The following is a 15,000-nucleotide window of genomic DNA, read 5'->3' as shown; positions in this document are numbered from 1 at the left end:
GCGGCGGTGGGTGTCAGGCTTTACAGCCAGCCTCCGGAGGGTGAGCGTCCTCGGACGCGATGCAGCCGCCGCAGAGAGGCAGCCTCCGAGGCTGGGAGCGGAGCACCGAGACTGGGGAGAGGGGAGCAGGAGCCCGGGAGGGGGTGGGGTGGGGGGCCTTCAGGACAACCGGTCAACCCCCGGGGAAGCGGCTGTAAAAATTTCAAAGTCCCCACCGGGACAACAGGTCAACCCCCGGGGAAGCGGCTGTAAAATTTTCTAAGTCCCCGCTCGGCCACCAGGTCAACCCACTGAATCTAATGGGTTGACCTGGTGGCCGGTTTGATTTCCGGCCACCAGGTCAACCCATTGGATTCAATGGGTTGACCTGGTGGCCGGTTTGCTGTGCGGCCCGGGTGTCACCCCACTCCGCGGGCCGCGCGGCAGTGGTCCTGAGGACCACAGAGGGGGGCTTAATAGTCGAGATGGAGCAGGTCCGGGGGAGGCTTAATAGTCGTCCCCCGGGCGCTCCGGGGGGGAAAGCTTAATAGTCGTCCCCAGGACAGTGTGGGTGGGTGGGTGGGGGGGAGGCTTAACAGTCTTCCCCCAGGCTGAGCGGGAGGCTTCGCAGTCGTCCGCCGGGCCGTCCGGGGGAAGGCTTAATAGTCGTCCCCCGGGCGCTCCGGGGGAGGGGGAAGGCTTAATAGTCGTCCCCCAGACACTGTGCGGGGGGGGAGGCTTAGCGGTCTTCCCCTAGGCTGGGCGGGGAAGGGCTGGCGGGAGGCGTAGCAGTCTTCCCTCGGGCGGTCCGGTGGGGGAGGCTTAGCAGTCGTCTCCAGGGTGGTCCGGGGGTGGGGGGAGGCCTCAGAGTCGTCCCTCGGAGAGTCGGGTCGGCGGCGGCGGTGGGTGTCAGGCTTTACAGCCAGCCTCCGGAGGGTGAGCGTCCTCGGACGCGATGCAGCCGCCGCAGAGAGGCAGCCTCCGAGGCTGGGAGCGGAGCACCGAGACTGGGGAGAGGGGAGCAGGAGCCCGGGAGGGGGTGGGGTGGGGGGCCTTCAGGACAACCGGTCAACCCCCGGGGAAGCGGCTGTAAAAATTTCAAAGTCCCCACCGGGACAACAGGTCAACCCCCGGGGAAGCGGCTGTAAAATTTTCCAAGTCCCCGCTCGGCCACCAGGTCAACCCACTGAATCTAATGGGTTGACCTGGTGGCCGGTTTGATTTCCGGCCACCAGGTCAACCCATTGGATTCAATGGGTTGACCTGGTGGCCGGTTTGCTGTGCGGCCCGGGTGTCACCCCACTCCGCGGGCCGCGCGGCAGTGGTCCTGAGGACCACAGAGGGGGGCTTAATAGTCGAGATGGAGCAGGTCCGGGGGAGGCTTAATAGTCGTCCCCCGGGCGCTCCGGGGGGGAAAGCTTAATAGTCGTCCCCAGGACAGTGTGGGTGGGTGGGTGGGGGGGAGGCTTAACAGTCTTCCCCCAGGCTGAGCGGGAGGCTTCGCAGTCGTCCGCCGGGCCGTCCGGGGGAAGGCTTAATAGTCGTCCCCCGGGCGCTCCGGGGGAGGGGGAAGGCTTAATAGTCGTCCCCCAGACACTGTGCGGGGGGGGAGGCTTAGCGGTCTTCCCCTAGGCTGGGCGGGGAAGGGCTGGCGGGAGGCGTAGCAGTCTTCCCTCGGGCGGTCCGGTGGGGGAGGCTTAGCAGTCGTCTCCAGGGTGGTCCGGGGGTGGGGGGAGGCCTCAGAGTCGTCCCTCGGAGAGTCGGGTCGGCGGCGGCGGTGGGTGTCAGGCTTTACAGCCAGCCTCCGGAGGGTGAGCGTCCTCGGACGCGATGCAGCCGCCGCAGAGAGGCAGCCTCCGAGGCTGGGAGCGGAGCACCGAGACTGGGGAGAGGGGAGCAGGAGCCCGGGAGGGGGTGGGGTGGGGGGCCTTCAGGACAACCGGTCAACCCCCGGGGAAGCGGCTGTAAAAATTTCAAAGTCCCCACCGGGACAACAGGTCAACCCCCGGGGAAGCGGCTGTAAAATTTTCCAAGTCCCCGCTCGGCCACCAGGTCAACCCACTGAATCTAATGGGTTGACCTGGTGGCCGGTTTGATTTCCGGCCACCAGGTCAACCCATTGGATTCAATGGGTTGACCTGGTGGCCGGTTTGCTGTGCGGCCCGGGTGTCACCCCACTCCGCGGGCCGCGCGGCAGTGGTCCTGAGGACCACAGAGGGGGGCTTAATAGTCGAGATGGAGCAGGTCCGGGGGAGGCTTAATAGTCGTCCCCCGGGCAGTCCGGGGGAAGGCTTAATAGTCGTCCCCCGGGCGCTCCGGGGGGGAAAGCTTAATAGTCGTCCCCAGGACAGTGTGGGTGGGTGGGTGGGGGGGAGGCTTAACAGTCTTCCCCCAGGCTGAGCGGGAGGCTTCGCAGTCGTCCCCCGGGCAGTCCGGGGGAAGGCTTAATAGTCGTGCCCCGGGCGCTCCGGGGGGGAAAGCTTAATAGTCGTCCCCCAGACAGTGTGGGTGGGTGGGTGGGGGGGAGGCTTAACAGTCTTCCCCCAGGCTGAGCGGGAGGCTTCGCAGTCGTCCCCCGGGCAGTCCGGGGGAAGGCTTAATAGTCGTGCCCCGGGCGCTCCGGGGGGGAAAGCTTAATAGTCGTCCCCCAGACAGTGTGGGTGGGTGGGTGGGGGGGAGGCTTAACAGTCTTCCCCCAGGCTGAGCGGGAGGCTTCGCAGTCGTCCCCCGGGCAGTCCGGGGGAGGCTTAATAGTCGTCCCCCGGGCGCTCCGGGGGGGAAAGCTTAACAGTCGTCCCCCCAGACAGGGTGGGTGGGTAGCTGGGGGGAGGCTTAACAGTCTTCCCCCAGGCTGAGCGGGAGGCTTCGCAGTCGTCCCCCGGGCAGTCCGGGGGAAGGCTTAATAGTCGTGTCCCGGGCGCTCCGGGGGGGAAAGCTTAATAGTCGTCCCCCAGACAGTGTGGGTGGGTGGATGGGGGGGGAGGCTTAACAGTCTTCCCCCAGGCAAAGCGGGAGGCTTCGCAGTCATCCCCCGGGCAGTCCGGGGGAGGCTTAATAGTCGTCCCCCGGGCGCTCCGGGGGGGAAAGCTTAACAGTCGTCCCCCCAGACAGGGTGGGTGGGTGGCTGGGGGGAGGCTTAACAGTCTTCCCCCAGGCTGAGCGGGAGGCTTCGCAGTCGTCCCCCGGGCAGTCCGGGGGAAGGCTTAATAGTCGTGTCCCGGGCGCTCCGGGGGGGAAAGCTTAATAGTCGTCCCCAGGACAGTGTGGGTGGGTGGGTGGGGGGGAGGCTTAACAGTCTTCCCCCAGGCTGAGCGGGAGGCTTCGCAGTCGTCCCCCGGGCAGTCCGGGGGAAGGCTTAATAGTCGTCCCCCGGGCGCTCCGGGGGGGAAAGCTTAATAGTCGTCCCCCAGACAGGGTGGGTGGGGGGGAGGCTTAACAGTCTTCCCCCAGGCTGAGCGGGAGGCTTCGCAGTCGTCCCCCGGGCAGTCCGGGGGAAGGCTTAATAGTCGTCCCCCGGGCGCTCCGGGGGGGGGGGAAGGCTTAATAGTCGTCCCCCAGACACTGTGCGGGGGGGGAGGCTTAGCGGTCTTCCCCTAGGCTGGGCGGGGAAGGGCTGGCGGGAGGCGTAGCAGTCTTCCCTCGGGCGGTCCGGTGGGGGAGGCTTAGCAGTCGTCTCCAGGGTGGTCCGGGGGTGGGGGGAGGCCTCAGAGTCGTCCCTCGGAGAGTCGGGTCGGCGGCGGCGGTGGGTGTCAGGCTTTACAGCCAGCCTCCGGAGGGTGAGCGTCCTCGGACGCGATGCAGCCGCCGCAGAGAGGCAGCCTCCGAGGCTGGGAGCGGAGCACCGAGACTGGGGAGAGGGGAGCAGGAGCCCGGGAGGGGGTGGGGTGGGGGGCCTTCAGGACAACCGGTCAACCCCCGGGGAAGCGGCTGTAAAAATTTCCAAGTCCCCGCTCGGCCACCAGGTCAACCCACTGAATCTAATGGGTTGACCTGGTGGCCGGTTTGATTTCCGGCCACCAGGTCAACCCATTGGATTCAATGGGTTGACCTGGTGGCCGGTTTGCTGTGCGGCCCGGGTGTCACCCCACTCCGCGGGCCGCGCGGCAGTGGTCCTGAGGACCACAGAGGGGGGCTTAATAGTCGAGATGGAGCAGGTCCGGGGGAGGCTTAATAGTCGTCCCCCGGGCGCTCCGGGGGGGAAAGCTTAATAGTCGTCCCCAGGACAGTGTGGGTGGGTGGGTGGGGGGGAGGCTTAACAGTCTTCCCCCAGGCTGAGCGGGAGGCTTCGCAGTCGTCCGCCGGGCCGTCCGGGGGAAGGCTTAATAGTCGTCCCCCGGGCGCTCCGGGGGAGGGGGAAGGCTTAATAGTCGTCCCCCAGACACTGTGCGGGGGGGGAGGCTTAGCGGTCTTCCCCTAGGCTGGGCGGGGAAGGGCTGGCGGGAGGCGTAGCAGTCTTCCCTCGGGCGGTCCGGTGGGGGAGGCTTAGCAGTCGTCTCCAGGGTGGTCCGGGGGTGGGGGGAGGCCTCAGAGTCGTCCCTCGGAGAGTCGGGTCGGCGGCGGCGGTGGGTGTCAGGCTTTACAGCCAGCCTCCGGAGGGTGAGCGTCCTCGGACGCGATGCAGCCGCCGCAGAGAGGCAGCCTCCGAGGCTGGGAGCGGAGCACCGAGACTGGGGAGAGGGGAGCAGGAGCCCGGGAGGGGGTGGGGTGGGGGGCCTTCAGGACAACCGGTCAACCCCCGGGGAAGCGGCTGTAAAAATTTCAAAGTCCCCACCGGGACAACAGGTCAACCCCCGGGGAAGCGGCTGTAAAATTTTCCAAGTCCCCGCTCGGCCACCAGGTCAACCCACTGAATCTAATGGGTTGACCTGGTGGCCGGTTTGATTTCCGGCCACCAGGTCAACCCATTGGATTCAATGGGTTGACCTGGTGGCCGGTTTGCTGTGCGGCCCGGGTGTCACCCCACTCCGCGGGCCGCGCGGCAGTGGTCCTGAGGACCACAGAGGGGGGCTTAATAGTCGAGATGGAGCAGGTCCGGGGGAGGCTTAATAGTCGTCCCCCGGGCGCTCCGGGGGGGAAAGCTTAATAGTCGTCCCCAGGACAGTGTGGGTGGGTGGGTGGGGGGGAGGCTTAACAGTCTTCCCCCAGGCTGAGCGGGAGGCTTCGCAGTCGTCCGCCGGGCCGTCCGGGGGAAGGCTTAATAGTCGTCCCCCGGGCGCTCCGGGGGAGGGGGAAGGCTTAATAGTCGTCCCCCAGACACTGTGCGGGGGGGGAGGCTTAGCGGTCTTCCCCTAGGCTGGGCGGGGAAGGGCTGGCGGGAGGCGTAGCAGTCTTCCCTCGGGCGGTCCGGTGGGGGAGGCTTAGCAGTCGTCTCCAGGGTGGTCCGGGGGTGGGGGGAGGCCTCAGAGTCGTCCCTCGGAGAGTCGGGTCGGCGGCGGCGGTGGGTGTCAGGCTTTACAGCCAGCCTCCGGAGGGTGAGCGTCCTCGGACGCGATGCAGCCGCCGCAGAGAGGCAGCCTCCGAGGCTGGGAGCGGAGCACCGAGACTGGGGAGAGGGGAGCAGGAGCCCGGGAGGGGGTGGGGTGGGGGGCCTTCAGGACAACCGGTCAACCCCCGGGGAAGCGGCTGTAAAAATTTCAAAGTCCCCACCGGGACAACAGGTCAACCCCCGGGGAAGCGGCTGTAAAATTTTCCAAGTCCCCGCTCGGCCACCAGGTCAACCCACTGAATCTAATGGGTTGACCTGGTGGCCGGTTTGATTTCCGGCCACCAGGTCAACCCATTGGATTCAATGGGTTGACCTGGTGGCCGGTTTGCTGTGCGGCCCGGGTGTCACCCCACTCCGCGGGCCGCGCGGCAGTGGTCCTGAGGACCACAGAGGGGGGCTTAATAGTCGAGATGGAGCAGGTCCGGGGGAGGCTTAATAGTCGTCCCCCGGGCAGTCCGGGGGAAGGCTTAATAGTCGTCCCCCGGGCGCTCCGGGGGGGAAAGCTTAATAGTCGTCCCCAGGACAGTGTGGGTGGGTGGGTGGGGGGGAGGCTTAACAGTCTTCCCCCAGGCTGAGCGGGAGGCTTCGCAGTCGTCCCCCGGGCAGTCCGGGGGAAGGCTTAATAGTCGTGCCCCGGGCGCTCCGGGGGGGAAAGCTTAATAGTCGTCCCCCAGACAGTGTGGGTGGGTGGGTGGGGGGGAGGCTTAACAGTCTTCCCCCAGGCTGAGCGGGAGGCTTCGCAGTCGTCCCCCGGGCAGTCCGGGGGAAGGCTTAATAGTCGTGCCCCGGGCGCTCCGGGGGGGAAAGCTTAATAGTCGTCCCCCAGACAGTGTGGGTGGGTGGGTGGGGGGGAGGCTTAACAGTCTTCCCCCAGGCTGAGCGGGAGGCTTCGCAGTCGTCCCCCGGGCAGTCCGGGGGAGGCTTAATAGTCGTCCCCCGGGCGCTCCGGGGGGGAAAGCTTAACAGTCGTCCCCCCAGACAGGGTGGGTGGGTAGCTGGGGGGAGGCTTAACAGTCTTCCCCCAGGCTGAGCGGGAGGCTTCGCAGTCGTCCCCCGGGCAGTCCGGGGGAAGGCTTAATAGTCGTGTCCCGGGCGCTCCGGGGGGGAAAGCTTAATAGTCGTCCCCCAGACAGTGTGGGTGGGTGGATGGGGGGGGAGGCTTAACAGTCTTCCCCCAGGCAAAGCGGGAGGCTTCGCAGTCATCCCCCGGGCAGTCCGGGGGAGGCTTAATAGTCGTCCCCCGGGCGCTCCGGGGGGGAAAGCTTAACAGTCGTCCCCCCAGACAGGGTGGGTGGGTGGCTGGGGGGAGGCTTAACAGTCTTCCCCCAGGCTGAGCGGGAGGCTTCGCAGTCGTCCCCCGGGCAGTCCGGGGGAAGGCTTAATAGTCGTGTCCCGGGCGCTCCGGGGGGGAAAGCTTAATAGTCGTCCCCAGGACAGTGTGGGTGGGTGGGTGGGGGGGAGGCTTAACAGTCTTCCCCCAGGCTGAGCGGGAGGCTTCGCAGTCGTCCCCCGGGCAGTCCGGGGGAAGGCTTAATAGTCGTCCCCCGGGCGCTCCGGGGGGGAAAGCTTAATAGTCGTCCCCCAGACAGGGTGGGTGGGGGGGAGGCTTAACAGTCTTCCCCCAGGCTGAGCGGGAGGCTTCGCAGTCGTCCCCCGGGCAGTCCGGGGGAAGGCTTAATAGTCGTCCCCCGGGCGCTCCGGGGGGGGGGGAAGGCTTAATAGTCGTCCCCCAGACACTGTGCGGGGGGGGAGGCTTAGCGGTCTTCCCCTAGGCTGGGCGGGGAAGGGCTGGCGGGAGGCGTAGCAGTCTTCCCTCGGGCGGTCCGGTGGGGGAGGCTTAGCAGTCGTCTCCAGGGTGGTCCGGGGGTGGGGGGAGGCCTCAGAGTCGTCCCTCGGAGAGTCGGGTCGGCGGCGGCGGTGGGTGTCAGGCTTTACAGCCAGCCTCCGGAGGGTGAGCGTCCTCGGACGCGATGCAGCCGCCGCAGAGAGGCAGCCTCCGAGGCTGGGAGCGGAGCACCGAGACTGGGGAGAGGGGAGCAGGAGCCCGGGAGGGGGTGGGGTGGGGGGCCTTCAGGACAACCGGTCAACCCCCGGGGAAGCGGCTGTAAAAATTTCCAAGTCCCCGCTCGGCCACCAGGTCAACCCACTGAATCTAATGGGTTGACCTGGTGGCCGGTTTGATTTCCGGCCACCAGGTCAACCCATTGGATTCAATGGGTTGACCTGGTGGCCGGTTTGCTGTGCGGCCCGGGTGTCACCCCACTCCGCGGGCCGCGCGGCAGTGGTCCTGAGGACCACAGAGGGGGGCTTAATAGTCGAGATGGAGCAGGTCCGGGGGAGGCTTAATAGTCGTCCCCCGGGCGCTCCGGGGGGGAAAGCTTAATAGTCGTCCCCAGGACAGTGTGGGTGGGTGGGTGGGGGGGAGGCTTAACAGTCTTCCCCCAGGCTGAGCGGGAGGCTTCGCAGTCGTCCGCCGGGCCGTCCGGGGGAAGGCTTAATAGTCGTCCCCCGGGCGCTCCGGGGGAGGGGGAAGGCTTAATAGTCGTCCCCCAGACACTGTGCGGGGGGGGAGGCTTAGCGGTCTTCCCCTAGGCTGGGCGGGGAAGGGCTGGCGGGAGGCGTAGCAGTCTTCCCTCGGGCGGTCCGGTGGGGGAGGCTTAGCAGTCGTCTCCAGGGTGGTCCGGGGGTGGGGGGAGGCCTCAGAGTCGTCCCTCGGAGAGTCGGGTCGGCGGCGGCGGTGGGTGTCAGGCTTTACAGCCAGCCTCCGGAGGGTGAGCGTCCTCGGACGCGATGCAGCCGCCGCAGAGAGGCAGCCTCCGAGGCTGGGAGCGGAGCACCGAGACTGGGGAGAGGGGAGCAGGAGCCCGGGAGGGGGTGGGGTGGGGGGCCTTCAGGACAACCGGTCAACCCCCGGGGAAGCGGCTGTAAAAATTTCAAAGTCCCCACCGGGACAACAGGTCAACCCCCGGGGAAGCGGCTGTAAAATTTTCCAAGTCCCCGCTCGGCCACCAGGTCAACCCACTGAATCTAATGGGTTGACCTGGTGGCCGGTTTGATTTCCGGCCACCAGGTCAACCCATTGGATTCAATGGGTTGACCTGGTGGCCGGTTTGCTGTGCGGCCCGGGTGTCACCCCACTCCGCGGGCCGCGCGGCAGTGGTCCTGAGGACCACAGAGGGGGGCTTAATAGTCGAGATGGAGCAGGTCCGGGGGAGGCTTAATAGTCGTCCCCCGGGCGCTCCGGGGGGGAAAGCTTAATAGTCGTCCCCAGGACAGTGTGGGTGGGTGGGTGGGGGGGAGGCTTAACAGTCTTCCCCCAGGCTGAGCGGGAGGCTTCGCAGTCGTCCGCCGGGCCGTCCGGGGGAAGGCTTAATAGTCGTCCCCCGGGCGCTCCGGGGGAGGGGGAAGGCTTAATAGTCGTCCCCCAGACACTGTGCGGGGGGGGAGGCTTAGCGGTCTTCCCCTAGGCTGGGCGGGGAAGGGCTGGCGGGAGGCGTAGCAGTCTTCCCTCGGGCGGTCCGGTGGGGGAGGCTTAGCAGTCGTCTCCAGGGTGGTCCGGGGGTGGGGGGAGGCCTCAGAGTCGTCCCTCGGAGAGTCGGGTCGGCGGCGGCGGTGGGTGTCAGGCTTTACAGCCAGCCTCCGGAGGGTGAGCGTCCTCGGACGCGATGCAGCCGCCGCAGAGAGGCAGCCTCCGAGGCTGGGAGCGGAGCACCGAGACTGGGGAGAGGGGAGCAGGAGCCCGGGAGGGGGTGGGGTGGGGGGCCTTCAGGACAACCGGTCAACCCCCGGGGAAGCGGCTGTAAAAATTTCAAAGTCCCCACCGGGACAACAGGTCAACCCCCGGGGAAGCGGCTGTAAAATTTTCCAAGTCCCCGCTCGGCCACCAGGTCAACCCACTGAATCTAATGGGTTGACCTGGTGGCCGGTTTGATTTCCGGCCACCAGGTCAACCCATTGGATTCAATGGGTTGACCTGGTGGCCGGTTTGCTGTGCGGCCCGGGTGTCACCCCACTCCGCGGGCCGCGCGGCAGTGGTCCTGAGGACCACAGAGGGGGGCTTAATAGTCGAGATGGAGCAGGTCCGGGGGAGGCTTAATAGTCGTCCCCCGGGCAGTCCGGGGGAAGGCTTAATAGTCGTCCCCCGGGCGCTCCGGGGGGGAAAGCTTAATAGTCGTCCCCAGGACAGTGTGGGTGGGTGGGTGGGGGGGAGGCTTAACAGTCTTCCCCCAGGCTGAGCGGGAGGCTTCGCAGTCGTCCCCCGGGCAGTCCGGGGGAAGGCTTAATAGTCGTGCCCCGGGCGCTCCGGGGGGGAAAGCTTAATAGTCGTCCCCCAGACAGTGTGGGTGGGTGGGTGGGGGGGAGGCTTAACAGTCTTCCCCCAGGCTGAGCGGGAGGCTTCGCAGTCGTCCCCCGGGCAGTCCGGGGGAAGGCTTAATAGTCGTGCCCCGGGCGCTCCGGGGGGGAAAGCTTAATAGTCGTCCCCCAGACAGTGTGGGTGGGTGGGTGGGGGGGAGGCTTAACAGTCTTCCCCCAGGCTGAGCGGGAGGCTTCGCAGTCGTCCCCCGGGCAGTCCGGGGGAGGCTTAATAGTCGTCCCCCGGGCGCTCCGGGGGGGAAAGCTTAACAGTCGTCCCCCCAGACAGGGTGGGTGGGTAGCTGGGGGGAGGCTTAACAGTCTTCCCCCAGGCTGAGCGGGAGGCTTCGCAGTCGTCCCCCGGGCAGTCCGGGGGAAGGCTTAATAGTCGTGTCCCGGGCGCTCCGGGGGGGAAAGCTTAATAGTCGTCCCCCAGACAGTGTGGGTGGGTGGATGGGGGGGGAGGCTTAACAGTCTTCCCCCAGGCAAAGCGGGAGGCTTCGCAGTCATCCCCCGGGCAGTCCGGGGGAGGCTTAATAGTCGTCCCCCGGGCGCTCCGGGGGGGAAAGCTTAACAGTCGTCCCCCCAGACAGGGTGGGTGGGTGGCTGGGGGGAGGCTTAACAGTCTTCCCCCAGGCTGAGCGGGAGGCTTCGCAGTCGTCCCCCGGGCAGTCCGGGGGAAGGCTTAATAGTCGTGTCCCGGGCGCTCCGGGGGGGAAAGCTTAATAGTCGTCCCCAGGACAGTGTGGGTGGGTGGGTGGGGGGGAGGCTTAACAGTCTTCCCCCAGGCTGAGCGGGAGGCTTCGCAGTCGTCCCCCGGGCAGTCCGGGGGAAGGCTTAATAGTCGTCCCCCGGGCGCTCCGGGGGGGAAAGCTTAATAGTCGTCCCCCAGACAGGGTGGGTGGGGGGGAGGCTTAACAGTCTTCCCCCAGGCTGAGCGGGAGGCTTCGCAGTCGTCCCCCGGGCAGTCCGGGGGAAGGCTTAATAGTCGTCCCCCGGGCGCTCCGGGGGGGGGGGAAGGCTTAATAGTCGTCCCCCAGACACTGTGCGGGGGGGGAGGCTTAGCGGTCTTCCCCTAGGCTGGGCGGGGAAGGGCTGGCGGGAGGCGTAGCAGTCTTCCCTCGGGCGGTCCGGTGGGGGAGGCTTAGCAGTCGTCTCCAGGGTGGTCCGGGGGTGGGGGGAGGCCTCAGAGTCGTCCCTCGGAGAGTCGGGTCGGCGGCGGCGGTGGGTGTCAGGCTTTACAGCCAGCCTCCGGAGGGTGAGCGTCCTCGGACGCGATGCAGCCGCCGCAGAGAGGCAGCCTCCGAGGCTGGGAGCGGAGCACCGAGACTGGGGAGAGGGGAGCAGGAGCCCGGGAGGGGGTGGGGTGGGGGGCCTTCAGGACAACCGGTCAACCCCCGGGGAAGCGGCTGTAAAAATTTCCAAGTCCCCGCTCGGCCACCAGGTCAACCCACTGAATCTAATGGGTTGACCTGGTGGCCGGTTTGATTTCCGGCCACCAGGTCAACCCATTGGATTCAATGGGTTGACCTGGTGGCCGGTTTGCTGTGCGGCCCGGGTGTCACCCCACTCCGCGGGCCGCGCGGCAGTGGTCCTGAGGACCACAGAGGGGGGCTTAATAGTCGAGATGGAGCAGGTCCGGGGGAGGCTTAATAGTCGTCCCCCGGGCAGTCCGGGGGAAGGCTTAATAGTCGTCCCCCGGGCGCTCCGGAGGGGAAAGCTTAATAGTCGTCCCCCAGACAGGGTGGGTGGGGGGGAGGCTTAACAGTCTTCCCCCAGGCTGAGCGGGAGGCTTCGCAGTCGTCCCCCGGGCAGTCCGGGGGAAGGCTTAATAGTCGTCCCCCGGGCGCTCCGGGGGGGAAAGCTTAATAGTCGTCCCCCAGACAGTGTGGGTGGGTGGGGGGGGGGAGGCTTAACAGTCTTCCCCCAGGCTGAGCGGGAGGCTTCGCAGTCGTCCCCCGGGCAGTCCGGGGGAGGCTTAATAGTCGTCCCCCGGGCGCTCCGGGGGGGAAAGCTTAACAGTCGTCCCCCAGACAGTGTGGGTGGGTGGGTGGGTGGGGAGGCTTAACAGTCTTCCCCCAGGCAAAGCGGGAGGCTTCGCAGTCATCCCCCGGGCAGTCCGGGGGAGGCTTAATAGTCGTCCCCCGGGCGCTCCGGAGGGGAAAGCTTAATAGTCGTCCCCCAGACAGGGTGGGTGGGGGGGAGGCTTAACAGTCTTCCCCCAGGCTGAGCGGGAGGCTTCGCAGTCGTCCGCCGGGCAGTCCGGGGGAAGGCTTAATAGTCGTCCCCCGGGCGCTCCGGCGGGGGGGAAGCTTAATAGTCGTCCCCCAGACAGGGTGGGTGGGGGGGAGGCTTAACAGTCTTCCCCCAGGCTGGGCGGGGGGGAGGCTTAATAGTCATCCCCCAGACAGTGTGGGTGGGTGGGGCAGGGGGGGGAGAGGCTTAGCAGTCTTCCCCTAGACTGGCCGGGGGTGGGGGCTTAGCAGTCGTCTCCAGGGTGGTCCGGGGGTGGGGGGAGGCCTCAGAGTCGCCCCTCGGAGAGTCGGGGCGGCGGCGGTGGTGGGTGTCAGGCTTTACAGCCAGCCTCCGGAGGGTGAGCGTCCTCGGACGCGATGCAGCCGCCGCAGAGAGGCAGCCTCCGAGGCTGGGAGCGGAGCACCGAGGCTGGGGAGAGGGGAGCAGGAGCCCGGGGGTGGGGGTGGGGGTGGGGGGCCTTCAGGACAACCGGTCAAGCCCCGGGAAGCGGCTGTAAAATTTTCAAAGTCCCCACCGGGACAACAGGTCACGCCCCGGGAAAAGGCTGGAAAATTTCCTAAGTCCCCGCTCGGCCACCAGGTCCACCCAGGTCTAGCAATGGGGTTGACCTGCCTGATGGCCGGTTAGTATCAACGTAGTCTCACACAGGAGGGCAGCTCTCAGGCCGGCCGGCTGCGGCTGACTCTGGGGCGGTGCCCGGTGCCCGGCAGCGAGGCGCGGGGGGGGGTGGGGGGGTGAGGGGGGGGGAGCGACACGGGGCTTACCGGCCCCGGGGCCGGGGGCGCCTCCTGCGGCTTTGGGGGCCGCGGGTCCTCCGTGGCATCCAGGCCAGGCCTCTCCTGCCTGGCCGCGGGGGGATTCGGGGGCGGTCCCGCGGGCCGGCGGCCGGGCGCAGGGGGGGGGGCCCGAGCGAGTCCGCCCCGGGCCCGGGGTCTCCCCCTGCGGCTCAGGGGGGGGCGTGGGTCCTCGGGGGAGGAAGCCCGGGGGGAGCTGCAGACCCGCCGTGGGGCCCTCCAGGCCAGGCCTCGCCTGGGTGGCCGCGGGGGGATTCGGGTCGGGCCCGCGGGCCGGCGGCCGGGCGCAGCGGGGCTGGGAGGGTCCGGGCCAGTCCGCCGCATGCCCGGGGTCTCCCCCAGCGGCTTCGGTGGCCGTGGGTCCCCGGTGGGGCAAGCGGCGGGGAGCCTGACACCCGCCGTGGGGCCCTCCAGGCCAGGCCTCGCCTGGGTGGCCGGGGGGGGATTCGGGGCGGTCCCGCGGGCCGGCGGCCGGGCGCAGGGGGGCCGGGAGGGGCCGGGCCAGTCCGCCCCATGCCCGGGGTCTCCCCCAGCGGCTTCGGTGGCCGTGGGTCCCCGGTGGGGCAAGCGGCGGGGAGCCTGACACCCGCCGTGGGGCCCTCCAGGCCAGGCCTCGCCTGGGTGGCCGCGGGGGGATTCGGGGCGGTCCCGCGGGCCGGCGGCCGGGCGCAGGGGGGCCGGGAGGGGCCGCGCCAGTCCGCCCCATGCCCGGGGTCTCCCCCCAGCGGCTTCGGTGGCCGTGGGTCCCCGGTGGGGCAAGCGGCGGGGAGCCTGACACCCGCCGTGGGGCCCTCCAGGCCAGGCCTCGCCTGGGTGGCCGCGGGGGGATTCGGGGCGGTCCCGCGGGCCGGCGGCCGGGCGCAGGGGGGGCCGGGAGGGGCCGGGCCAGTCCGCCCCATGCCCGGGGTCTCCCCCAGCGGCTTCGGTGGCCGGGGGTCCTCCGCGGAGGAAGCCGGGTGGGTGTTGGGGGGAGCCGGACCCCAGGCGCCCCGACCCGTGACCTGCGGCCGCGACCTCCGACTCGGCAGGAGCGACGAGGGGCTTTCTGGCCCGCCCCCCCCCCCCTTCTCCTTCCTCCCCAGAAAAAGGAGAGAGAGCTGGCTCGGACCGGGAAAAGCTGCCTACGGCACCTGGGATTCCCAGGCGGTCACCCATCCAAGTACTAGCCAGGCCTGGGACGGTTTACCTTCCGAGATCGGACGGGATCGGGGGCGTTCGGTCCGGTATGGCCGTAGGCACCCGGCTCCGCGCCTCCTCGCCCGCTTTCCCCTGCCGGCGCCCGGGCCTGCCGCACGGCGAGCCCCGGTCGGACTGCCCCGTGCGGCAGGGCCCCCGTCTCTCGCGGGCCCGATCCTTTTTTTTCCTTTTCAAGCTCCGGGGCCCGGGCTGGCCCGTCAGAGCCCCTTCCCCTCCCCCCCCCCCTCCCTCCGGCGTCGGGAAAAATATTTTCCCGGACTTCCAGCGGGCCCGATCCTGTCAGCCGGGGGTGGGGGGGGGGGGCAGTCCCTCGCTGCGGCCAGGGAGGGTGAGCCCGGGGCGGCTTGCCTGGCGGCCGGGTCCCGGCAGGCCCGATCCATTCCCCCCCTCCCCGTCCCCCGTCCCCCAGCGGTTCCAGCGGTTCCCCGCCCCGCCCCCGCGCCTGGTTCGCACCCTGTTCCTTCGGGCCGAGGAAGGCGTACCCCGGGGGGAACCGTCCGAGTCCCCTCCCGGGCACCAGGTCAACCCGTGGAATCGAACGGGGTTCACCTGGCTGGCCGGTATGCTTTCCGGCCACCGGGTCAACCCATAGGTTTTAACTGGTATACCTGGTGGCCGCTTTGCCAGGTCAACCCGGTTCTCCCTCCTTCCCTGGGCGCCCCCTCCTCGGAGGCGTCGGGTTAAACTTTTTCCAGACTTCCAGGGGCCCGATCCAGTCAGCCGGGAGGCAGTCCCTCGCTGCGGCCGGGGACGGTGAACCCAGGTCGGCCTGCCTGGCGGCCGGGTCCCTGTCTCTCGTGGGCCCGATCCTTCTTTTCCTTTTCGAGCAGGGGGGGCCCGGCCCGCCCCGGTAGCGCTCCTCGGAGGCGTCGGGCAATTCCCCCCCCCCCCCCCCCGCACCCCACCCAGACTTCCAGGGGCCCGATCCTGACGGCC

General features: G+C 68.6%; 1 non-coding gene across 1 annotated transcript; it reads right to left on the bottom strand.

Moving 5' to 3' along the window:
- Positions 1-13,985: 13,985 nt before the first annotated feature.
- On the bottom strand, positions 13,986-14,104 carry LOC135889600 (5S ribosomal RNA). Its single transcript, XR_010561945.1, has one exon. It is a non-coding gene; the product is annotated as a 5S ribosomal RNA (ribosomal RNA).
- Between the last annotated feature and the right edge of the window lie 896 nt (positions 14,105-15,000).

The sequence above is a fragment of the Emys orbicularis genome, chromosome 15 (genome assembly GCF_028017835.1).
Source record: "Emys orbicularis isolate rEmyOrb1 chromosome 15, rEmyOrb1.hap1, whole genome shotgun sequence".
NCBI classification, from domain to species: Eukaryota; Metazoa; Chordata; order Testudines; family Emydidae; genus Emys; species Emys orbicularis.
Note: the sequence above shows the minus strand (reverse complement) of the source record. Positions and strands in the feature narration are given on the sequence as shown.